The sequence below is a fragment of the Giraffa tippelskirchi genome, chromosome 7 (assembly GCF_054371585.1).
Source record: "Giraffa tippelskirchi isolate mGirTip1 chromosome 7, T2T-mGirTip1v1.2.pri, whole genome shotgun sequence".
In the NCBI taxonomy this organism is placed as follows: Eukaryota; Metazoa; Chordata; class Mammalia; order Artiodactyla; family Giraffidae; genus Giraffa; species Giraffa tippelskirchi.
In genome coordinates, this window is record NC_137281.1 from 115442191 (window position 1) to 115467805 (window position 25615).

Here is a 25615-nt window from a genome sequence, read left to right on the forward strand (position 1 = left end):
ACCTTGGGAGAGAGAATTTGCCTTTGCTACATAAGCAAACCTGAAAATTATCTGGTTACTAACTCTCTTTGGTCACAGGCCATAGACAGAAGGGGTTCCCATTAGCAGTTTCTGTTCTGTCTCTGATTTCTAATGAGTCACTTGTGCCTTACTTCTAGTAACTTATCTCAGGCTGAAAAAAAATATCCAACCCAATCTAAGCAGATGACATTTTTCTACCAACTTTCCTAAATCTCCAGCCTGGGTAGACACATTGCTCAAGTCTCCACATACAACATGATTGTAAATGAATCCATTTTTCCCCACTGCCTCCTCCCTCACCATAACACTTCCAACTTCACACTGTCATCCCAAGTGTCAGTTCTAACAGGCACTTCTAGGAACCACTTTATTTCAGTCTGTTTCTATTTTTCCATAAATGGAAGAAACTTTGACAGTCATAAGCAAAACAGGGAATATGCTCAAGGATGTAGAAAAGCACAGAGTATTAAAAGAAAAGCTAAACACCAGGATGTGAAAAAGACAGAAATCAAAATAGTTGTAAGAATCCAAGTAACAGAAACTAATGGCCAGTCCTTCTGATAAGATGTTCTTACCAGTAAAGGTGGAGTGGATGCCAGTCAGACAGAACTCAGTAATGTTCACTATTTGCTCACTAGATGCCAAGCACTGTGGTACTGTCTCTAGATCCAAAGATAAGTAATGATGTTGACTAATGTGTACTGATCATTTAGTTAATGCCAAGAACTTCTTATGCATTATTTAAGATATACTTTATAATAAATACTGTAAAGTAGATACTCTTATATCTATGTCAGTATTGTGGAATTAATTGTATCCCTTCCCATCTCCCAAATCATATATTGAAGTCCTACCTTCAGAATATGACCTTATGTCGAAATAGGGTCATTGCAGATGTGGGTAGTTAAAATGATGTCGTTAGAGTGGGCCCTAACGCAATATGACTGGAATCTTTTTTTTCAATCACTTACAGTTTATTGGCTTTTAGTACACAGCATGTACAATGATCACCATTATGTAGTTACAGAACATTTTCATTATCCCAAAAGGAAACCTCATACCCATTAAGGAGTTAGTCCTCATTCCCCACTCTCCTCAGCCCCTTGCAACTGCTGAGCTATTTCCTGTCTCTATGCTTTTGCCTTTTCTGTTTATTTCATGTAATTGAAATTATATAGTTATATGGCATTCTGTGTCTGATTTCTTAATATGACTGGTATCTTTATAAAAAGGGGAAATTCCGACACAGAGACATACACAGGAAGAATTCCATGTCAGGATGAAGGCAGAGATTGAAGTGATGTTTCTACCAGCCAAAGATTACTAACAATTGCCAACAAACCACCAGGAGCTAGGGGAAACGCATGATCTTCCTCATAGCCCTTAGAAGGAACCATCGCTATCAATACCTTGATCTTGGATTTCTAGTCTCCAGAACTGTGAACAAGTTTCTCTTGTTTAAGCTACTAAGTTCATGGGACTTTATTATGGTAGCCCTTAAAACTAATGCACTTGAGTTTTTAGAAACAGAGCCTGAGATGAAATTCTTATGCAAAAGATCTATTGAAGGATTGTCTTTCTAGATTTCTCCTATCTTTTCCAAAATGGCCACAGCATTATTTCTAGTCCTATATACCCTTCATATTTCTTCTCAAATTACCACTTCTCCATCAAGAAGTGGTCTTTGAGCTTGGAAGGCCTTGTGAGTGTCTTGACTAGTAGAATAATGCAGAAGTAATACTATATGACTGTCAATTTTAGGTCAGCAAAAGCAATTCAGCTGTCATCTAGCTCATGCTTTTTCAGGATACCCTCTTTTAGAATCCAGCCACCATGCTATGAGGAAGATGAAATTAGTCCATTCAGACAGACCACAAAGTGGGACTGAGGTTCCTAGTGAATGATTTATATTCACTGCCAGACATGAGTAGTGAGACTTCAGATGATTCCAGTCCCCAACCTACAAGTCTTCCATCTCATAAATATTATAAAACAGAAACCAACAACTCCCACAAAGTTCCTGACCTACAGAAGCCATAGATATAATACATGCTTGTTTTAAACCACTGGGTTCAGGAGTAGTTTATATTGCAGTTATAGCAACTGGAACAGGCTTTGGTACTTGGTAGAAGTTGCTATAACAAAACCCTGAAAATGTGACAGTGGCTCTGGGACTTTGTGGCAGCAGATGGAAGGCCAAAGGTCCTTGATGATACTGGTGGCAGGGTCTGATGACCTTCAAGAGGGCTCCCAGAAAAAGCTTTAAAAAAGTAAGGAAAATGTTATTGGAGATTGGAGAAAAGATCCTTGTTTTTTATGTAGTGACAGAAAGTTTAGCACCATTGTAACGTTGGATAAAGTAGAAACTAGAATATATACCTGGGAATTCCTTGGTAGTTTAGGGAATTAAGTAGTAGGTAGAAGGGGGTTGCTACAACAAAACCCTGAAAATGTGGCAGTGGCTTTGGGACTTTGTGGCAGCAGATAGAAAGTGAAAGGTCCTTGATGATACTGGTGGTCCAGTAATTAAGATTCTGCACTTTACTGCTGAAGGCCCAGGTGCAATGCTTGGTCAGGGAACTAAGATCCCACAAGTTGTGTGGTGTGGTTAAAAAAAAAAGAAAAGAAAAATACCCCTAATGATCTGGTGTTTCTCATCCTTCTAGAAGGATGTTGAAGATGCCACCTGACTTTTTCTTCTTGTTTATAGTAAAATATGAGAAGAAAGAAATAAACCAAATAAAGAACTGAACATGAAAATAAAACTATGATTTCTGGGCTCTCCGAAATTGTCAATTAAGAAAAAAACCTCATAGCAAAGATCAAATCCAGAGAACAATGAGATCCATTTTTATGATCTCAGAAAAATTCAAAGTGTGGTTCCTCAGGAAACCTTTAGTCATGCAAAAAGTTCTCAAAACAAACAAACAAAAAGGGGTCTCAGAGTTCTAAGAATCTTATAGGTGCTATTCATCAGGAGCCTAATAGGAATACCAGAGTAAGAGAAAGGGTTATCTCAAAGAGACTTTCAGGTATAGATTTTGTTTAATGAAGTGGATTATAAATCGATTCATTAAAAAAACCCACAAAGGTTTTAAAATAATTATATCAACTTGGACTGAAAGACCCAGAGATGGTACAAAATGGAAAGAGCTCTTTGGATTCTCAATTTCTATGGGCAGAAGCAAGCTGAGAAAATTACTCAGCTGCTACTGAAGATTATTTTCTGTGGAGAATGAAGAGATCAGGAATACAGAGAATAGAACCAAGAACCATGGCCAATCAATCCCAGACAGCAGGACTGACCCTCTAGTCAAGGAAGTGGCAACATATATCCAGCTGGATTTCAGTATTGTTACGGACCAGTGGTTCTGGTGTGTGTTTTCGCCCCACTTTTTGAATGGCAGTGTCTATTACAGTTATTTTGTGCCTATCCCATCACTGTACGTTGGGAATGTGCAGAGGAGGTATTTTGTCTCTTTAGTTCACAGGTCTGTAAATCAAAAGGAACTATTCCCTGGGTGCTGTGTTGGAGGAAACATATTCAAGGAGACTTGTTTATTTGTTTATTTGCTGTGTCAGGTCTTAGTTGCAATTGCCCATACAGCATGTAGGATCTTAGCTCCCTAACCAAGGATCAAACCTGCATCCCCTGCATTGTAAGGTGAATTCTTAACCACTGGACCACCAGGGAAATCCTCAAGACTTAACTTTTCACCAACACCTAATCTAAGTGACAGTATTTTCCCTTTCCCTCTAAGCACCCACAGAATTCCTGACATACAGAAAGTGCCTAGAAAATATTTAGTAAATGATTATGTTTTTCATCATACTGGAAAAATGGACACTGTGGCTGAGAAAATAGTGATTTAGTAGCTTAGTGATAGATGTGTGGAATTGAGAGTTCAGAAAAAAGCCCATACCTTCATAGGCAATTAATTTTTAACAAGGATACCAAGACAAGTCAACAGGGGTAAGATTAGTGTCTTTTAAGAATTGGTGCTGAGAGAATTGGATATCCACGTACAAAAGAATGAAGTTGTACCCCTATCTCATACCATATACAAACATTAACTCAAAATAAACCAAAGACCTAAATGTATGAGTTAAAACTGTAAAACTTCTAGAAGGAAACATAGGTATAAATCTTTGTGACCATGGATCAGACTAAGATTTCTTAGATATGACAATGAAGCATGAGCAACTAAAGAAAAAAAAAAAAACACTGGACTTCATCAAAGTTAAATATTTTTATGCTTCATAGGATACTATCAAGAAAGTGAAAAGACAACTCAAAGAATGGGAGAAAATATTTGCCCTCCTTCACAAACTCCCCTGATATAGCTTGTAAATTCCACTAGTGCTTAACTGTCACCTGTTACTTGTTTCAGTGGCTTACCTGACAATATGAATACAACCCACACTGCTGAGGGATCTGAGTCACATTTGACTTTGATTACTAGTTCATGAAGGTGACAGAATGTAAAACATATGGGTAATATAAAAGACCTTTTTAAGAACTTCTATAGATTTTTAATAATTTTTATTTTATTCTTGGCTTTGCTGAGTCTTTGTTGCTATGAGGGCTCTTCTCTAGTTGCAGTGAGTAGGGGCTACTCTCTCGTTCCAGTGCACAGGCTTCTTATTGCAGTGACTTCTCTTGTTGGGGATCATGGGCTCTAGGGCGGGTAGACTTCAGTAGTTGCAGCTCCCAGGCTCTAGAGCACAGGCTCAGTCGTTGTGGTGTATGGGTTTAGGTGCTCTGTGGCATGTGGAATCTTCTCAGATCAGGGATCAAACCCCTATCTCCTGCACCGGCAGGTGGATTCTTTACCACTGAGCCACCAGGGAAGCCCTAAGAGTTTATATTGTGAGATAAGGCAATCTATGGCCAGGGGCCAAACTCAACATACCACATGTTTTTATAAGTAAAGTTTTATTGGAAGCAGCCACACGTATTCATTTACTATTTCCTATGGCTATTTTCATGCAGCCATGGTGGAGTTGAGTGGTTGACAGAGAGACTCTGTTGCCTGCAAAGCCTAAAATATCTACTCTGTGGCCCTTTCCAGAAAAAGTTTGCTGACCCCTGCTCTAAGACAACCTTTGTCAGTAGGAAGTGGTATGTTAATGAAATGCTTCAAGGAATATGATTCCAAGTGTTTCCTTTACCTTGCCTCTTGGACACTTCTTATTAATTCCATACTTTGAGAGATTTTTTGGCTTTCAAAGCATGTAAGATCTGCTGGGAAGATAATTATGGCAAAGTCTGATAGTTCTCAAGTATACATTCTCCTCTTTTTCAACAAGAGAACACTTAAAGTTTATCTAGGCATATGGCTGCCAACAATAAAGATTGTGGTTCTCAGCTTCCCCTGCAGCTAGCTATGGTCATATGACTAAGTTATTGTCAATGAGATGTTACTTCCAGAGACTATTCCTAAAGTAAGTGTTATGCCCTTTGGGTTGTATTTTCTACTTTCTGCTGGTAGGAATGTAGATGCAATGACCATATATTCATGCCCATACAGTCATATCCTCCTGTTGATAAAGAAGAAAGCTAAAAGGAATCTGGTTTCTGCCAGTTAGACATTTTATATGAGAGAATAACATCTTGAGTGTTGAAGTCACTATGAAATTGGATTTTCTGTCTTGTGCTATACCACCTGTGTGCTGTGCTTAGTCGCTCAGTCATGTCCATGTTTGTGACCCCATGGACTGTAGCCTGCCAGGCTCCTCTGTCCATGGGGATTCTCCAGGCAAGAATATGGGAGTGGGTTGCCATGCCCTCCTCCAGGGGATCTTCCCAACCCAGGGATCGAACCCAGGTCTCCCACATTGCAGGCAGATTCTTTACCATCTGAGCCCCCAGGGGAGGCCTAACTCTTACAAATACAATATCATAGACAGTAGAATTAGGGCTCTCTGAGAGCAGGGACCTTGTCTGTGAATCACGGCTATTTCTCCAGGATTTGGTGTGTGGGAGGCCAAGGGTGTTTTAGGAAGAGAGAATGGCTTGAACAGAGATTAAAGTTTGACCTCTGTGGCTTAAACTCAGGGAGCAAATGCAGGGGTGCTTCAGGTGGTATGAAGGACTTTTGCTTTTGTTCACGTGCAATGATACATTAGCTTGGATGGTTATTAGCTAAGAAGCTTTCAGCTGCATGTAACTGAAAAACCCAGTCCAACTTGCCTTAAATCAAAAAAGAAAAAAAAGCCACTGGCTTATATAATAGTGAAGTTCAATTTCAGACTCCACCCAAGCACAGTTTTACCCATAGGAGAATGATGACTTCCTTTTCCATCTCTCGCTCTCTGGGATCCCTTGACTCTGCTGTTATCCTTGTGCTAGCTTAATCTTCAATTTGGTTCCCATCATGGTTGCAAGAACCAGTCAGTGTCCCTGACTGGATCTGATTACATCACATGCCCATCTTCAGCTAAGTTCTTTGACTAGGGGAGGGGAATGCAGTATTTAATTAGTTTAGGTATAGGTTAAGTGCCCTTTGTTTCTTTTGGTTTTTCCTTAAAACAATTTCTGTGACAAGGGGAGAATATACCAATCAAGACGTTTATAACTCTGCAGCAGGAGGTGGGGGTAATCCCAAACTGCTTAGGGGAGGGATGGTTTTCTAAAAGAAATTTAGGGTGGTATTACCTTCAGGAAGGTGGAAATTTTCTGAACAGAAATAATCAGATGTCCAGGACACCTCTGACGAGTTTTAAGAAGGATAAGAACAGAGGAAGTAACGTAAACAGGTCTACATTCTCTGTCTCTCTGTCTCTCTTTCTCACACACGCACAATGATGGCTTTCAGAGTGAAAAATGGATTGGAATGAATTTGCGGGGAGCAGGAGTACACACAGGAAAGACCAATTAGTAGGTTAGAATAGTAGTCCAGTATGATGAGAGCTTGGACAGAGGAAGTGGTAGCAGAGCTGGGAATAAGCAGAGGGATTCAAGAGGCATTTAGAAGATAAAATAAACACACTATGGTGATTAATTTGCTGTGGGAGAAGAGAAGGCAAATACATTATTAAAGTTAACCCCCAGGTTTCTGGCTTACACATGAATCGGATAAGTGGTAGTGACATTGTGCTAATAAGGGATATTAAAAGAAGACCAGCTTTGGAAGATAACAGTCTCAGTTTCAGATTAATCTTAGTTCTTTTTGAGATGTCTAAGTAGAACTGGCCAGAGGACACTTAGATTGTTTTGATTTACTCAGATATATTATTAAAGGCTTTGGGAGAAATCATCTTTCACACTTGTCTAAATTTCTCTAAATCTCTTTTTATCAGGAAAAAAAATAATAACTTTCTACTACATCTAACCCCTACAAAGAAGAATTAACATTCCTTCAATCATCTTCCCTTTATGCATTATGTAAGAATCTTCTTTTTTTCCTTCTGAAATCCTCTTCCACTGGACACACACTGATCTCTATTAAAGAATCCCCCGGTGTACAGTGGCCTCTGCTGCAGGCTCCCAGACATGTAGCACACAGTACAGTGGGGGACACAGAATCACAGTCTTCTTTTGATGCTCTGTCATGCGCTAAGGACTGGGGTGTTGGTGGAGTGTTTGTGAAGGAGCAATTTAAACTTTAAAATGTATTACTGTCAGAGCTTCAGAGTTAGTTTTAATTATATATATATGTATACACACACACACACACACACATACATAATTTTACTTTGTTTCAAGTGATAAAAACCCATCTCAAAATAAGGTAAAAGGGAATTTACTGACTCTCATAAAAGAGAAATACAAACTGAAGCTGGTTTCTAGAACTCTGGAGACTCAGAAAACCCTTGCTAGATCTTCCTTTCCCTCTTTTTCTCCTCACCTGTCTCTCTCTCTTTCTGTCTCATTGCATTTCGCTGTGTGTTTCTCTCAACTGCTTCTCTTGAAGATAGCATTTCCTTCTTGTGGATTGGTGGGAATAGGGTGTTGGAATAGGCATAAATAAATTCAAACTTACATGACCACAGCTTGGCAGACTCAGGAGATGAAAAGAGTTTCTTTCTCCATAGTCTATTTATAAAACCCAGGGGTAGAATTTCGAGATGGTCTAGGTCATATACAAACCCTCCAGAATATAGGGGATTGTGATTGATTGGTTGTGGAGTATATACCTTCTTGGAGGCAAGGACAGAGCCTCATGAACTGAAGAACAGGTTGTGGATTAAAGGCAATGTGTGTGGTCAAAGTGCATGTGAGGAAGGGGAGTGCGGGGGATGTGGTGAAGGGGGAGTGTTTGTGACAAGAGGGCAGAAAGTTATGCTGAGCAAACACAAACAATAATTGGTCCTTCTAGTTATAAGGGATGAAAATTTGCTCAAGTGTTTGCTGCATGGGGGGAAGAAAACTGGAAGAATTTCTGTTGCTTTTCATAACTAAGACTTAGTAGTTCTGAAGTTGTTACATCCATATATACCTCTTAAACAGTCTCCTTATTTGTTCATTAGACAAATATTAACTGAGTGCCTACTTACACAAGGTTTTATTTTAGTTGCAATACAGGAAACAAAACAGAAATCAAAGTCAAAGCTTCCCCTGTTGTAGTTTAGTGTCAAGGAACAGAGATTCTTAATATAAATTCAGGCAAGTGGGAGTGGGAGTGCTAGTGTTCATTATTCTTTGGGCATATCTAAAGTTATAAAGTGAAGATCTCACAGAAATCCAAGAAGAGTTGTAATAGGGCACATTCTAATCCAGATTAGAATTGGAGGGCAATGCCTCTGGGCAGGGATTTTTTTTTTTTTTAATATCTTCTGTGTATGCTCCAGGCTTCCCAGGGGCTCAGAGGTAAAGAACCTACCTGTCAATGCAGGAGAAGCAGGTTCAATCTCTGGGTCGAGAAGATCCCCTGGAGGAGGAAATGGTAACCCACTCTAGCATTATTGCCTGGAAAATCCCCTGGACAGAGGAGCCTGGTGGGCTACAGCCCATAAGGTCACGAAAGAGTGAGACACGACTGAGTGACTGAGCACGCTGTATGCTTCACCATTTATGTGGTTCAAATAGTGTTTCCACCTGTCTTTCCTTCTGATCAACTAGAAAAAGTTTGTTTTCTTCAAAGAATATACTTGCAATTTAAATACCTGAGAAAGGACATCTGTTTGGCTCTATTAATAACTTTCATGACATTTGAGCAGCTTCTTAGGTTGGCCTCTCACAGAAGCTGACTTGGAGGCAAGGAATTTGAGAGCTGGTGGTTAACTTTGGAGGTGGTTCCTGGCATCACTCTAAGGGAGCAGGGAATTGAGACCAGGAAGGGAAGGAAGCTAATAAAGGGTTCACTATTGAACAGGTGACTGCTATAGGTAAGTGGATTTCAGTCCCAAAGGGAAACTCTGAGAGACAGTGTAGAGTATTCCTCAGAGTTATCCCAGTTGAGAGGCAAAGAAGTTGAATATTTGTCCCCTAGCTCCCGTATGTCATTGGCCAAATGCTAATCTGAGATATTAATGTCCATGTACATCCAGCCTGCCCCATTTCCCTTAGATAGAAAGTGGCAAGTGCTTGTAGAAGGATGCTGTCAGTATAACATGCATCAGAGTTAGGAGGATACACATAGAGAACCAACAGCATCTGTTATAACCTTATTCTGGTCAAATCATCTGTTGATGGCCTTTGGGTCAGTGTGTAATCAGCTGTGGTTCCTATAAGGGTTATAGTTATGTAATATTGAACAGAGTTTAATAGACTTTTTCAGGAGGGCTGTGGGCATGTTGACTGACATATCTAGTTTAAAGATATAAGAAATATGAAGATACTGTGGCAGATCATTTATCTGAAAGTTTAAAACTATAGCATTCAAAAAATGAAACTGTTAAAAAGAATGATAGTTTAGTGACAGCAAGAGTGTCACTGGAAATGCATGTGTTGCAATAATACTTAGTTATTATAGATTTAGGCACACAAAAACTGTTTTTGAACTGCACTGCAGTTATGCAAATACATTTTATGTAGGCCCTAATCCATGTTATAGAGAAAAAAAAAATCAAGAAATTGCATTCACTTCCTTCCTTCAAGATTTAGCCCCAAACTATGTGGGCAGCAAGGGGCAGGGTGCTGAGCAGTGATGGGGTGGGCTGGCATACATTGCTGGAGACTGAGCAGTATGAGGAGGGCATCCGTTTGGCTATGGCAGCCTGGAAGAGGCATCCGAGTGTGAGTGGGATGGGGAGGATGTTCACATGGGAACAGGGGCAGCACCAATGGGACAGTAATGATGTTCAGGCTTATTGGATAAGTATGTAAATATATTGGGAGAAGGAAATGGCAACCCACTCCAGTACTTTTGCCTGGAGAATCCCATGGACGGAGGAGCCTGGTGGGCTGCAGTCCATGGGGTCGCGAGCAGTCAGACACGACTGAGCGACTTCACTTTCACTTTTCACTTTCACGCATTGGAGAAGGCAATGGCAACCCACTCCAGTGTTCTTGCCTGGAGAATCCCAGGGACGGCAGAGCCTGGTGGGCTGCCGTCTATGGGGTCGCACAGAGTCGGACACTACTGACGTGACTTAGCGGCGGCGGCGGCAGTAAATATATTGAGGATAATGGTTTCTTAGACTCATTGTTGGAGAAGGTAAGTACAAATGAGAAAACTAGAATGAACCTTGTGTTTTAGATTGACAGTGTCAGTGAACTTATGAATTTCAATAAGTAGGGGGAAGGTAGACATATAGATGAATAGATATAGTTGTAAATGTGTATATTGCATACATATGTATATACAGACATCCCTAGCTCTGTCCACTGTGAGAACCTGAAATCAGCGATATCTCAATAATGATGAGGACATTTAGCATCCACATCTTAGTTTCTAAATTCCATTCTCCATTAAAAGAAACGAGGCAGAGTGGAGGCAGAAAAGGGAGGAGATGAGCCTAGAACATCCTGTGTCAGAAAGTTAGGAAGTGCTCAAAGAATGATGATGATGTTAGAAGAACAGAAAAGCCAGCTTCCAAAGATTCCCACTGGCTCAATCTGGTATCATTTTGTTGTCAAAATAAGTGACAATAATATGGATTATAAAATCGAATAAAGTAGAGATTTGTGAATTCATATTGATATAAATAAATGAGGAAAAGAGAATTTTTTTCTTATAACTAGCAAACATAGAAGGAATGGTGGAACTTTAGAAAATCACTATTTGACAAGCATCATCATAATTAATTCATCAGAGAAAAATCAATGAATGCTAAAACTGGTTGGTGAAAGTTTTTTTTTAATTTGTCTTTTTTTAACATTTGTTTGTTTTTTCATTTGTTTATTTACTTGACATGCTGGGTCTTTAGTTGTGGCATGCGAATCTTTTAGTTGCAGCATCTGGAATCTAGTTCCCTGTGTCTGTGTACTGCGTGCTCAGTTGTGTCCGACTCTCTGTGACGCCATGGACTGTAGCCCATCAGGCCCCTCTGTCCATGGAATTTTCCAGGCAAGAATATTGGAGTAGGTTGCCATCCTACTCCAGGGGATCTTCCCGTTCCCTGACCAGGAATCAAACCCAGGGCCCTGCATTGGGAAAATGGAGTCTTAGTCACTGAACCACCAAGGAAGTTCCTAGTTGGTGAAATTTAACGAAAAATGGGAAACAGAACCTCCTAACAAGATATTTATTAACTAGAAAGTAAAAAATATTATTTTACAGAGGAGAAGCTTGATAGAGTCCACCTTAATCAGATGTAACTAAAGGCCTTTTGAGGGGGGTGTCCTAAAACAAAATGAGTCACTTCAAAAGCAAATCTTTTCATCTTCAAGGATCAAAATTCCAGCCATCCCTGTTCACTGTCTTCTACATTCTCCTTCACTATCTCCTCCTCAAAGGACTCTCTTGACCAAGTACTCTATTAGAAATTTAAATGAGATAGTTCTGAGGCTTTAATAGATCTCTTATACTTCCATAACTGCTTCTTTTCAGAAAAATTTTAAAATATTTTGAATGGAAATTTTGATTAATTTTTATTTCTTGCCTGTGCTGTGGCTGTATTATTTACAGGGAGAATTGTGACTACAAAGCATGAAGTTTTGACAGATTTTTCAAGGTAAAAAAGTGGCTGGTAACGTCTTATAGGAATTGATAGCACTCTTTTTTTTTTAATTTTTTTTTTATTGAGGTAACATTGGTTTATGACATTACATGTTTCATGTGTACAATACTACAGTTTTACTTGACAGAATTTACTCCCTGTAGTGAATTTAAAATGGCCACAAATTCTTTGCAGTTCTTCCCATCAAGAGATAGGGTCCATTTCCCCATACCATGAACCTGGGCCTGTCTTAAGACTTGGACCAATAGAATATGGTGAATGACATGTGACTTCTAGCTGAGGCCTCAAAGAGGACTTGAAGCTTCTGCCTTTGTCCCTCTGGAATTCAGCTGCCATGTAAGAAGCCCCAAGCTCGCTTACTACAGAGGCCATGTGGAGGCCAGCTTAGTTCCTCAGCCCCTGTCAGCTGCTAGACTTGTGAATGAGACCTTCAGGACCATTCTGCCCTCCAGTCAACTTGACAATTGATTACAAATATATGCATCAGCCCAACCAACCATGGAGAGCAGAGACAAGTTATCACCCAAAAGCCCTACCCCAAATGTCAACTCATAGAATTATGAGATAAATCCAGAGATAACAAATTAAACCCTGTGGGTCAAATTTAGCTCACTGTCTCTTTTTATAAATAAAGTTAAATTGGGACATAGACACATCCCTTTGTTTGCATATTGTTTATGGCTACTTTCGTGCTACAACAGCACAACTGAGTAGTCGTGACAGAGATTGTATGGTGCACAAAATCTAGAAATATCTGCTATTTGGCCCTTTACAAAAAAAGTTTGCCATGCCTTATTTTAAGCCAGTAAGTTTGGGGGCAGTTTGCTTTACAATAGGTAAATCGAATATTCCTTTTATAGCAGAAAAGCGGTCAAGTCCTTGCTTGAGCTACAATTAATTTTTATTATTTCATGTATACATGTTTGAGACCTGTGAAGGCATTTAACTTTATCTAGACCAACATCTGTTTTCATATGAAAAACAGTGTCATTTTTCTAAATAGAATACGTTAATAATGCTGAGCACAATATTCACTTTCTTAATACAAGGCACTTTTTAAATTTAATAACCAGATAAAATCCATTATGGCTATTTTCTACCCTCAGAAAATGTTTCATTTAAAAATTATTAATGCTAACATGATTTTAACTTGATGTCAGAAATGAGCTTTGGAACTATATGGAAGTCTTTCACAGTGTAATAATTCATTGTACAGAGCAAACTCCTAGTATTACTGGTACATTTTCGCAACTTTTTCCTGATAGTTGGCCCTTATCTTTTATTTTTAAGGAAAAGTAAAATATTAGCCTGTCTTCAGCCTTCAAAGAGATGAGCCATATTTTCTGACTTGTACAAGGTATTTTAAAAAACTAATTTTAGGGATTGGCAGATCTGCTGTGTAATCCTGGCTTGTTGAAAAGTATATGAATAGATTTCCACATGAGCTTGGGAAAACGTGAATAAATATAGTGTGTAAAATACTATCAAACACAGATATTTACCTGTATACTGCAGAAGTTTGCTATCCCTTGTTTGTCTAAATACATTAATTAATGCTAATTAAATGTTACTATTTCTCAGCAAACTGTGAAATAAAATATAATAGTAAAGAAAATGGGAAATATGCTGTATTTTTACATGTAGCTGTAAAAGAGATATGAAACATACAACAATATATACAAGAAAATGCTGATTAGAGAAACAGTATGAAACTGGGAGTCTGAGTTACCATCTGTATGAGTTATTATGATTCTGAAGGCCTAACTCTAGGTTGGCAATCAGATCTAAAGGACTTTCCTTCAAGATATTCTAGATTGTCCATTCAAATTCTGAGACTTCCATAGTTCCTAACTTGATCTCTGCCTTTTCTGGATGCCCATTATTTATAACACGTATTTGATATTTAAAAATTACATTTAACAGCATACTTTCATTGTCCTTGAACCAGAACTGTATGATTTTTAGGACCGGATGAGACCATAGAGATTAGCTAGTCCACTTGCTCATACTGCAGAAAAGGAAATTGTTTCTCTTCATATGTGTATATATATTTCATCTCCAAAGGACCAACTTATATAATACCATTTTCCACATATCTAACAAACTACCAGAATCTAGATACTTTTGAATTGAATAGAAATTATGTGCATTAATAATTTAGTGGAAAAATTGAAACTATTTTGGTTGTCTACAGATTATAAGAATTTGGGTAAGAGTCCCAAAATACCAGCAATAAAGTTCAAAGGGATCTAATCAATAAATTTAAATGAGGTGATTGTGGTGGGCCCTAATCCAGTAAGACTGGTGTCCTTATAAAAAGAGGAGATTAGGAGAGAGTCATACATAACTGGAGGGCCATGTGAAGACATTGGGAGAAGTTGGCAACGTACAAACCAAGGAGAGATGTCTTAGAGGAAAAGAAATTTGCCAACACCTTGATCTCAAACGTATGGCCTATAGAATTGTGAGAAAATTAATTTCTGTTGTTTAAACCACTCAGTCTGTGGTACTATGTTATGGCAGCCTTAGCAAACTAGTATACCTTGTGAAAATGTGCTATCTAGGGCTGAAGATAATACAGATGTTGTCTGACCAAATGACATGATTGACATCATTATCATGGTGAACACCGTATTCTGTTGATGTGATGTAAGATTGTGTAACCTGTATACAGTTTAGTTTAGTTTTTGAAGAGACAGAGGAACCAAAGTTTAAATTGCCACATTTGTTGGATCACGGAGAAAGCAAGGGAGTCCCAGGAAAACATCTACTTCTTCTTCATTGACTATGCTAAAGCCTTTGACTGTGTGGATCACACCAAAATGGAAAATTCTTAATGAGATGGGAATACCAGACTACCTTACCTGTCTCCTGAGAAACCTGTATGCTGGTCAAGAAGCAACAGTTAGAACCGGACATGGAACAATGGGCTGGTTCCAAGTTGGGAAAGGAGTACGTCAAGGCTGTATATTATCACTCTGCTTTTTTAACTTCTATGCAGAGTACATCATGTGAAGCGTCAGGCTGGATGAATCAAAAAGCTGGAATCAAAATTGTAAAGAGAAATATAAATTTCTATCAAGGACTGATGCTGAACCTGAAGCTCCACTACTTTGGCCACCTGAAGCAAAGAGTTGTCTCATTGGAAAAGATCCTGGTGCTGGGAAAGATTGAAGGCAAAAGTAGAAGGGGGAGGTAGAGGATGAGATGGTTAGATAGCATCACCAATTCAAAGGACATGAATTTGAGCAAACTCTGGAAGATAGTGGAGGACAGAGGACACTGGCATGCTACAGTCCACGGGGTCACAAAGAGTCGGACACGATTTGTGGCTCAACAGCAACATACAGTTTAGATATTCTCTGGCAGCTTCTCAGCTCGAAGTTCCATCCAAAGATAAACATTTCAGACATCCAAAAATAACTGGGAAAAATGTTTAAATTTTGCTTAAGTCTTTTAGAACACACGCAAAAATGACATGATATTCATAACACATGACAACATTTCCTTTATAACTTCTTTCCTCATCTAAAAAGCCTGTGTTGCCACAACACAGCAGCTAACCCAATTTATTTTTCTTTTCTCTTTTTTATAAACTTCCCAAACCCTCTCTCCTAGCCAGCACATACCTGCCTTTTGCCTTTTGAGCACCTCCTCTCATCTTCAGAATCTAACTTTTTTCCTTAGGCAACTTTCTAACTTTTCCAATAGATCAATCAAATCTTTTCCTCTTACTCAATCCCCCAAAACTCTTAAAAAAGCTCCAGAGCTGACCTTGCTAAGAAAGAACTTTCCTTGGCTGATGGGGGGGAGGGGAGAGACTGTGAAGAGTCAGATATTAATTTTTTTCTGTCAAAAATGCATTAAATTCATTAGCAGCTTTTTCACATGGTTGCTGATATTGAGTTTCAGTTCAGTGCAGTCTCCCAGTCATGTCTGACTCTGTGACCCCATGGACTGCCGTGCACTAGGCTTCCCTGTTCATCACCAACTCCCAGAGCTTGCTCTAACTCATGTCCATAGAATCGATGATGCCATCCAACCATTTCGTCCTCTGTTGCCCCTTCTCCTCCTGCCCTCAATCTTTCCCAGCATTAGGGTCTTTTCCAATGAGTTAGTTCTTCTAATCAGGTAGACAAAGTATTGGGGCTTCAGTTTCAGCATCAGTCCTTCCAATGAATATTCAGGATTGATTTCCTTTAGGATTGACTGGTTTGATCTCCTTGCAGTCCAACGGACTCTCAAGAGTTTTCTCCAACACCACAGTTACAGTAAACTAAAATGTTTCAGTGTGTAAATGTTAAGTGAAATCATCACTATCCTGTTCTAGGGTAGGTTTTTTCCAGTTTTACATTCAATGCAGAGCTTTTCATTTCTTCCTGGTATGTTTCATCTTTTGGCCCAGTGTTCCAGCATTCCATGCTCTTTTTTTTTCCTTTCATCTGACATGTTAGACATTTTTTTCTAGTTTTATGAATTCGATAGACCAGGACCACCAGCTGAAAATGAGTCAGCAGTATAGTGTGGCTGTTTTTATAAAGCTAACTATGATAGTGAGATATATTAATAGTTTTGTGACATCCAAGAGCTGGGAGAGTATCCCTCTGCTAAACTTAGAATTGGTCACAGCCTTAAAGTATCATGCCAAGTTTGGGCACTGGCATTTTAATACACATGTGAAATGAGAGGGAGGATTTGAGAGTAGAGAGACAAAAATGAACCAAAATATGAAATGAAATGTGGTTAAAGTCATTATGATTATATAAACCAGAGAAGAAATAATGTTACACATTTATGAAGAAGCTCTGTAGAGTAGAAACTCACCTATTCTTTGGTTCTCAGGGAGCACAAGACAAAAAAAAGAGGCTGTGGCCTTCAGGAAATGAGAAACAACACAAAGGTCTAGTAATGGAGGACTGTTTAAATAAATGACAGTGCCTCCAAATAATAAAAACAATCATGAAACACAATAGAAACAGTGAGAGACTTTAATTTTGGGGCTCCAAAATCACTGCAAGTGGAGACCACAGCCATGAAATTAAAAGAGGCTTGCTTCTTGGAACAAAAGCTATGGCCAACCTAGATAGCATATTAAAAAGCAGAGACTTTAGTTTGCTAACAAAGGTCCATCTAGTCAAAGCTATGGTTTTTCTAGTAGTCATGTATGGATGTGAGAGCTGGACTATAAAGAAAGCTGAGTGCCGAAGAATTGATGCTTTTGAACTGTGGTGTTGAAGAAGACTCTTGAGAGTCCCTTGGACAGCAAGGAGTTCAAACCAGTCAGTCCTAAAGGAAATCAACCCTGAATATTCATTGGAAGGACTGACACTGAAGCTGAAGCTCCAATACTTTGTCCACCTGATGTGAAAAGCTGACTCATTAGAAAAGACCCTGATTTGGGGCAAGATTGAAGGCAGGAGGAAAGGGGGATGACAGAGGATGAGACGGTTGGATGGCATCACCGATTTGATGGACATTAGTTTGAGCAAACTCAGGGAGTTGGTGATGGACAAGGAAGCCTGGCATGCTGCAGTCCATGGGTTTGCAAAGAGTCGGACATGACTGATCAACTGAACTGAATTGAACAGAACTGACCATGAAACACTTGTTGAAACATATAAAAATATAATAAAATATATTACATATGTATATACTTTCCACTAGGAAAAAATAAAACTAGGAAGAAAGAAAGTGAAAAAAAGTCAAATAGAGTAAATAATAGGGACAAAGCCTAATTTTTTTAAAGTACAGAAAAATTGAACAATAAGGAAAAGATTAATTACCCAGTAGAAAAATGTGCAATCAATTCAAAGAAAAAGTTTATACTAAAATAAATTCAAGTGGCTAATTAAAATAGTAAAAGTTGTTCATTCTCACTAATAATTAAAGAAATGTATTTTATAATGAGAACTAGATACACTTCAAAAAATCCTTTCAAATAGCCAAGTTCAGTTCAGTTCAGTCGCTCAGTTGTGTCTGACTCTTTGCAAACCCATGAATCGCAGCACGCCAGGCCTTCCCGTCCATCACCAACTCCAGGAGTTTACCCAAATCCATGTCCATCAAGTCGGTGATGCCATCCAGCCATCTCATCCTCTGTCGTCCCCTTCTCCTCCTGCCCCCAATCCTTCCCAGCATTAGGGTCTTTTCCAATGAGTCAACTCTTCACATGAGGTGGCCAAAGTATTGGAGTTTCAGCTTCAACATCAGTCCTTCCAATGAACACCCAGGACTGATCTCCTTTAGGATGGACTGGTTGGATCTCCTTGCAGTCCAAGGGACTCTCAAGTGTCTTCTCCTACACCCCAGTTCAACAGCATCAATTCTTTGGTGCTCAGCTTTCTTCACCGTCCAACTCTCACATCCATACATGACCACTGGAAAAACCATAGCCTTGACTAGACGGACCTTTGTTGGCAAAGTAATGTCTCTGCTTTTAAATATGCTATCTAGGTTGGTCATAACTTTCCTTCCAAGGAGTAAGCATCTTTTAATTTCATGGCTGCAATCACCATCAGCAGTGATTTTGGAGCCCCAAAAAATAAAGTATGACACTGTTTCCACTGTTTCCCCCTCTATTTCCCATGAAATGATAGAGAACGTTTAATGGGCTTCCCAAGTAGCTCAGTGGTAAAAAAACTACCTGCCAGTGCAGGAGATGCAGAAGATGTGGATTAGATCCCTGGGTTGGGAAGATCCCCTGAAGAGGAAATGACAACCCACTCCAGTATTCTTGCCTGAAAAATCCCATGAACAGAGGAGTTGGGTGGGCTACAGTCTATGGAGTCACAAAGTTAAACACAACCGAGCAATTGAGCATGAGCAGGAGAAAGTTTAATACCCAGAATTTTCAAGAATATAGTTAAACAGGTACTCTCACACACCATTGGTGGTCGTATGAATTGGTACAGCTTTCTTGGAGAGTAATTCTGACAGCATGGATAAAATTTTAAAATATTCACGCTTTTTGACCCAACCGTTCAATTTCTAGTAATTTATTATACAAATATTCTTGCACAAGTACAGAAAGATATAGATACAATTTCAATGTTATTATAGGGACAAAAATACTCAAATGCTTATTAATTAGAAGCTGTTTATGTAAATTAAGGGTCATAAATACTATGAAATTCTAGACATCCATTTTATATTCCTTTGTATTCCTATGCAGACAGTTATCAGAAGATGTCTTAGATAATAATGTTAGATGATAAACAAATTTTAGAAAACATAGTATGATCTCATTTGTGAAAAAATAGATATGTAAGTATGTATTAGGCTATGTACTAGACTGCTGGTCAGGCCTATTTACCTAAATAAGAGAATGGAGGACTCTCCTCTAGCAAAATTGATCAGTCTAAGAGAAAGTATTTCTAGTTAGATTTGGGAGTCCTGTTCTTTCTATAGCAGAGAACTCATCAGTCAGCAAGCTTCACTGAGGCACCCAGGGCTTCTAATTAAATCAGTTTTTTAGTGATTCTTTCAGTATGAACCAAAAAGATTAGTAGACAGTTGAAGAATGCTTCCAATGTAGACATCAAAACAAAGAAACTGGAGAAAAAAGCAGAAACAATAACTGGAGAAGAAAATATTTTTTATCATTGATAGCTTTAGCTTCCATAATACGCAGAAGAATTTTCTTTTACAAAAGAGGAAGGAAGGAAGAAAAAAAGAAAAATGAAATAAAATGAAACTTTGATGGGTAATAGTCATGGAAAAATTCAATACATGAGTTAGAAGATAAAGTTGAGGAAATCTCTCAGAAAACAATACAAAAAGTCATGGAAAAGAGGAAAGAAAAGATGAGAAAATAAAATTATTAATCCAAAAGAGCCAATATCTGAGCAATTTAAGTTCCAAAATGAAAAAACAAAAAGAAAAGTGAAATGGAGGACAGAGATAATCACAGAAAAACAACATTTCCCCTAACTTCCAAACTGGAAGAGTATAAAGAGCATAAGTGACCCAGACACTGAATGAAAAAAGGTACATAATAAGGCATTCCAAACCCCCAGGCATAGAGAATTTTGAAGAGAAAAAATCCACACAAATGAACCAGTTAAAATGCAAAATTGTCAGAATCAGAATGTCAGATGTGTCAACAGCAGTCCTGGAAGCTAAAAAACAATGGAGTAAGGCCTTCAAAATTCTGAGTGAAAATTATTTGCAATGTTAAGTTCTATACTTGGCCAACCAACCAATCAAGTACGGATAGTTTGTTTTTTATTTTTATTTATTTATTTTGCCACTCCACATGGCATGTAGGATCTTAGTTCTCTGACCAGGCATCAGACCTGCATGCACTCTCTACAGTGGAAGCTCAGAATCGTAACCACTAGACTGCCAGGGAAGTCCTGAGAGTTTATCATAGACATTTCAGTCATTCATGAACACAAAAGATTTACCTTCCATAGAGAATTTTTCAGGAAGTTACTCAAGTATGTGCTTCATCAACAAGGCACCAAAGCAAGAAAAAAGTATTGGGGTTCAGGAATAAGAGATGGGAACAGAGATTGTTTCCAGTTCAGATAGGAGCAGGATTATGGAGGATTCTAAAAGGGATGTTGTCACACACCTACAAAAGGAACTGATATATTCGGTTGTACTTATTTAGACTTTATAGTTCTGTTGGAAAGTTTGGGATCAGTTCCAAAAAGCTAAGCAAATAAGGGGGATAAAAACCATAAGGCAATTACCAACTCTAGGAAAAATAAAATTTGTATTAGAAATGTAGCATGATTTGTTAAATGACTTTGAACTATGTTGATATTTATTTTGTGCAGCTAGTATTTTTTTTAAAACTTGTGGTAAAATATACATAACATAATCTTTATCATTTTAACCATGTAAAGTATACAGTTAGTGGCAGTAAATACATTCACACTGTTGATGCTATTTTAATGTAAACAGTAAAGGATGATTTAGTAAAAATTGTTATAACTCCAAGAGGAGAGGAAATATGTGTGTGTATTCAGGGAGTTTGTGAAGTTCTAAGTCCTTTTCTTCTGTTATGGTAGACATGTTCAGAGTCTGAAACTTAAAACTGGTAAATAATCATGTGCATGTGTGTGTGCTCAGTCACATCTGACTCTTTGTGACCCCGTGGACTGTAGCCCGCCAAGCTCCTCTGTCCATGGGATTCTCCAGGCAAGAGTACTGGAGCCATAAACATGATTTAGTATACAGAGATCTATTCAAAGAGAAACAGTTAAGACAGTTGCAAGTGTTTCACCCTGAGGGATGAACGTGAAAGAAGAGGTTGAGTGGGGCAGGGACCTCTGCTCTTTTTCACTATGTATTATAATATTTTATTTTCAAAACTACATATGTTTATGAATGCACACACACATATATATATAATTTAAATAATATTAAATTCAAACTTTTAAGGATCACTGAAAAAGAAAGCAATTATGGTGTACCTTTAATTTAAAACAGGTTACAAAGCAATATATACAGAATAATATCCTCAAAAAATATGCACGATCTATTTGCATTACAGAAAGATTGAAAGGAAATTACATTTACCAAAGTGTTAATAGTGAGTATTTTTGGATGGTGGGATTACGGATGAGTCCCTTTTTTTTCTGGTTGGTCTGTATTTTTCAAGTTTTTTTTTTAAATAAGAAAAAGATATTGTTTTGAGATAAGAAAAAGAATCATTAAATCATTATTATTTATATCAACAATGTAAGATACAGGTTTAATTTAGTGAAAGGAGGGGTTTAGTCAAGAACTACAAAGCACTTAATTCTTGTTGTCATTCAATTGCTCAGTTGTGTCTGACTCTGTAACCCCATGGACTGCAGCATGCCAGGTTTCCCTGTCCTTCACCATTTCCTGGAGCTTGCTCAAACTCATGTCCATTGAATCAGTGATGCCATCCAACCATCACGTCTTCTGTCATCCCTTTCTCTTCCTGCCTTCAATCTTGCCCCAAATCAGGGTCTTTTCTAATGAGTCAGCTCTTCCTATCAGGTTGTCAAAGTATTGGATTTTCAGCTTCAGCATCAGTCCTTCCAATGAATATTCAGGGTTGATTTCTTTTAGGGCTGACTGGTTTGAACTCCTTGCTGGTTTGAACTCCAAGGGACTCTCAAGAGTCTTCTCCAGCACCACAATTCAAAAGCATCAATTCTTCCGCCCACAGCCTTCTTTATGGTCCAACTCTCACATCCATAATGACTACTGAAAAAACCATAGCCTTGACTATACCAACTTTTGTTGGCAAAGTAATGTCTCTGCTTTTTAATATGCTGTCTATGTTGGTCATAACTTTCCTTCCAAGGAGTAAGCGTCTTTTAATTTCATGGCTGCAGTCACCATCTGCAGTGATTTTGGAGCCCAGAAAAATAAAGTCAGCCACTGTTTCCACTGTTTCCCCATCTATTTCCCATGAAGCTATGGGACCAGATGCCATGATCTTAGTTTTCTGAACGTTGAGTTTTAAGCCACCTTTTTCACTCTCCTCTTTCGCTTTCATCAAGAGGCTCTTTAGTTCCTCTTGGCTTTCTGCCATTAGGATGTTGTCATCTGCATATCTGAGGTTATTGATATTTCTCCCAGCAATCTGATTCTAGCTTGTGCTTCATCCAACCCGGCATTTTACATGATGTACTCTGCATATAAGTTAAATAAGCAGGGTGACATATATAGCCTTGATGTACTCCTTTCCCAATTTTGAACTTAACTCTACAGGTAACCAAACACTTCCCTGACCTTTCCTTCAGCAAGAGAGGATAAGAGTGTGCAGGAAGGGAAGAAGTCCTGAGGGAGAAGGGGAGTGTGCTAAAGGAGTTTCTTACAGGGAAAAAACTGTGGGAAGCTCCAGGTGGAGAGAGAGAGGAGTTGTGATGATGTCACACTTGAAAAATATTTTTTAAAAAATTAAGTCTCAGAAATTTTGGAATATAGAAATAATATGCCTGGCTTTCAGTCAGGGGTGTGGAACCTTGCTGAGAACTCTTTAAGAAGAAGAAATGAGGTCACTGGGCCACACACTGGTATAACCTCAAGGCAAAAAGAAGAACGGAATAGAGGGACCAAAGGGAAAAAAATCCATTATTGGCTGTGGTGACTTTTATCATTAACAAGGCATGAAATGAAAACAGATCATTGCGGCCTACACAAAACTACCAGTATTTCCTGCTGGAACTCTGCCCTTGGCTATGTTTCTAGGACTTGGGAGATTTCTGATCAATTGGCCAAAATAGGATGGGAATAAAGAGCTTTACATTCCAATTGCTGTGGCTCTACCTAAGCAAATTTTCCTAATATCCCATCATGGAACCTTGGACTTCTCATAAAAATTGCACAAATAAACTTTTCAGATCTTCCTTGGCCTCATCTGCTTGCTTCTCCAGCTCCATTTATCAGTCTTCTCTGAAATTCCATCATCCTGCCACACTTGACTAATTGCAACTCACCGAAAATGCTATAGCAGGGCTGTTTGTTGTCTATACCAAACATAATCTCCACTTTCTTCCTTTTTAACAGAATTTTTATTTTCTTGATAGTAATTTTGTGCCCAACTTTAAAAAAGTAAATAAATAAAGGAAAATGTTTATTTCTCAGCTTTTTTTGGAATATAGACCAAAAGAATCTCAAAGACCTAAAATCTGACATCCTTGAGTCGCTAAATGAATGCCATCAACTACCTGCCTCTAAATTTCAATGTTTGTGAGAAAAAATAAATCCCAACTTTGTTTAAACCTCTGCTATTTTTGTTTTAGTTGAATGCAGCCAGATGCAATCCCCCTTCTTCATATTTTTCTATACTACTTCCCCTGCCAGTCATATTCTTTCTTCACCTGTGTAGCAGATGAACTCTCCAAGATTCATCTGAAGGAATTACTTCCTTGTGAAGCTTTCCATGACCACTATTAACTGAGCTAGTTACACATTCTTTTGTCCTCCCATTATACTTTGTATAAACTTCTCCTAGCACTTATCATAAGCTTGTAAATTTTCTGTGTATTGCTATAACTCTGATACTTGACTTTCAACTTCTCCAGAGCAGGACTGAGTTGTATCTACTTCTGTTATCTCCTTGCACAGTCACAGATCCATGTAGGGGCTCAATAAATATGTGTTAAATGAATGTTGAACAAACTCAGACTGTCTGGAGAACCCAAAAGACCTGTTAATTTCCTGATTGTAAATGTATTCTCCCAAATGTAAATGTAATGTAATTTTGCCTTCTGTGTCATAGACTGACACCATCTAAAATACTGTAATGAACTATGTGGATGTTCACTAACTCAACCTGTATTAAAAGATAATTATAGAAATAAACATCTTTCAAATATGAATTCAGTAGAAGAGAAGGGAAACCAACGTTCATTGAGCATTTATTTTGTACAAGGCAGTGTGTCCTGAGACTCATCTCATTTACTCAAAAATTCTAAAAGGTAGGTATTAATTCCACTCATCGAGAAAAGAAACTGAGGAAATATTAAATACCGTGCCCAAAGTCACACCTAGTAAGAGACATAGCCAGAAAGTACCTTCTGACTTCAAATCCAGTGATTTTCCACTCTTTCAAGCTGCCAGTCATGTAAGAGTGAGGATATAAATTTTAGAAGGCAATCTAACATTGCATTATTCCTCTTATAATCTCCCCTATTCCAATTCAACCAACACATTGTGGTCAGATTCATCTACCTGAAACACAACTCTAATTATGAGACTCATCTGGATAGAAAGATTAATGGTTCCCCATAATCTAGTAAGCAGAGACTCTAATCTGTGCTTCTCTCCAGCTATCTCACTGAGGAAACTGTCCCAGCCAGGCCCTATCCTTCTGTTAATACTATTCTAGAACCCTGGACAGACTTTTCTACAACATTGACATACTTGAATTATATCTGCTGTCAGAGACATTGCTCAAATTTTATTTCTACCATCAAGTCTTTCCTGATTTTACATAATTGGAGTGGATCTTCCTTTTTCTCTCTATTCTCACTATACCTTATGCATATCACTCTATTTTTGCAAATAATTTTACTTTGTAAACTGCTTATTTTGTCTCTACAATACTATATTGTAAGCTCCTAGAAGGCAGGACCATGCATTTTCATTTTTGAGCTTCTTTCAGTATCTAGTATGATAGCAGATACTCAGTAGGTAAGTGAATGCTAAAAAGTCTAAATAATTGTACCTTACTTTTGGTTCTTTACTTTTCCTTGACATGTGTTGTTGCCTTAATTTCTAACATGAGTGAAAGTAGGCTTACAACTTCAACATTATAATTTCAAATTTTTAATGTCTATTTAACCCCTCTATATTTCTCTTCATTTTCATCACATTATATATTATGATAGAAGAGCAATGAATACAATCATGCATTCTAGATATTTTAGCAGCTGAAAAAAATAATCAGTTCATTATCCTGAAATAGAAAGCTTAAGATTTGCTCATCACCTTTTCCCACTATCAGAAATGTAGTACCTTCTAAAATGCCCAGTCTCATATACATTTCTTTAACAGAATGGCCACTTGACATTCTGTGGACAATGAATAATGTAGA

General features: G+C 38.2%; 1 protein-coding gene across 9 annotated transcripts in view; it reads left to right on the plus strand.

Annotated features, from left to right (window-relative positions):
* ZNF280D (zinc finger protein 280D) overlaps positions 1-25615 on the plus strand; it is a 329643-nt gene that overhangs the window by 97961 nt on the left and 206067 nt on the right. Inside the window, exons 1-3 of one of the 9 annotated variants that reach the window (XM_081510180.1) lie at positions 2987-3053; positions 12036-12081; positions 13378-13444. The exons of 7 other annotated variants lie outside the window; for them this stretch is intronic. The gene's annotated coding sequence lies outside the window, so the exon portion shown is untranslated. Of the gene's footprint in view, positions 1-2986; positions 3054-9231; positions 9352-12035; positions 12082-13377; positions 13445-25615 lie in introns of those variants that run through there. One more of the 9 variants, XR_014059466.1, reaches the window with a different exon arrangement.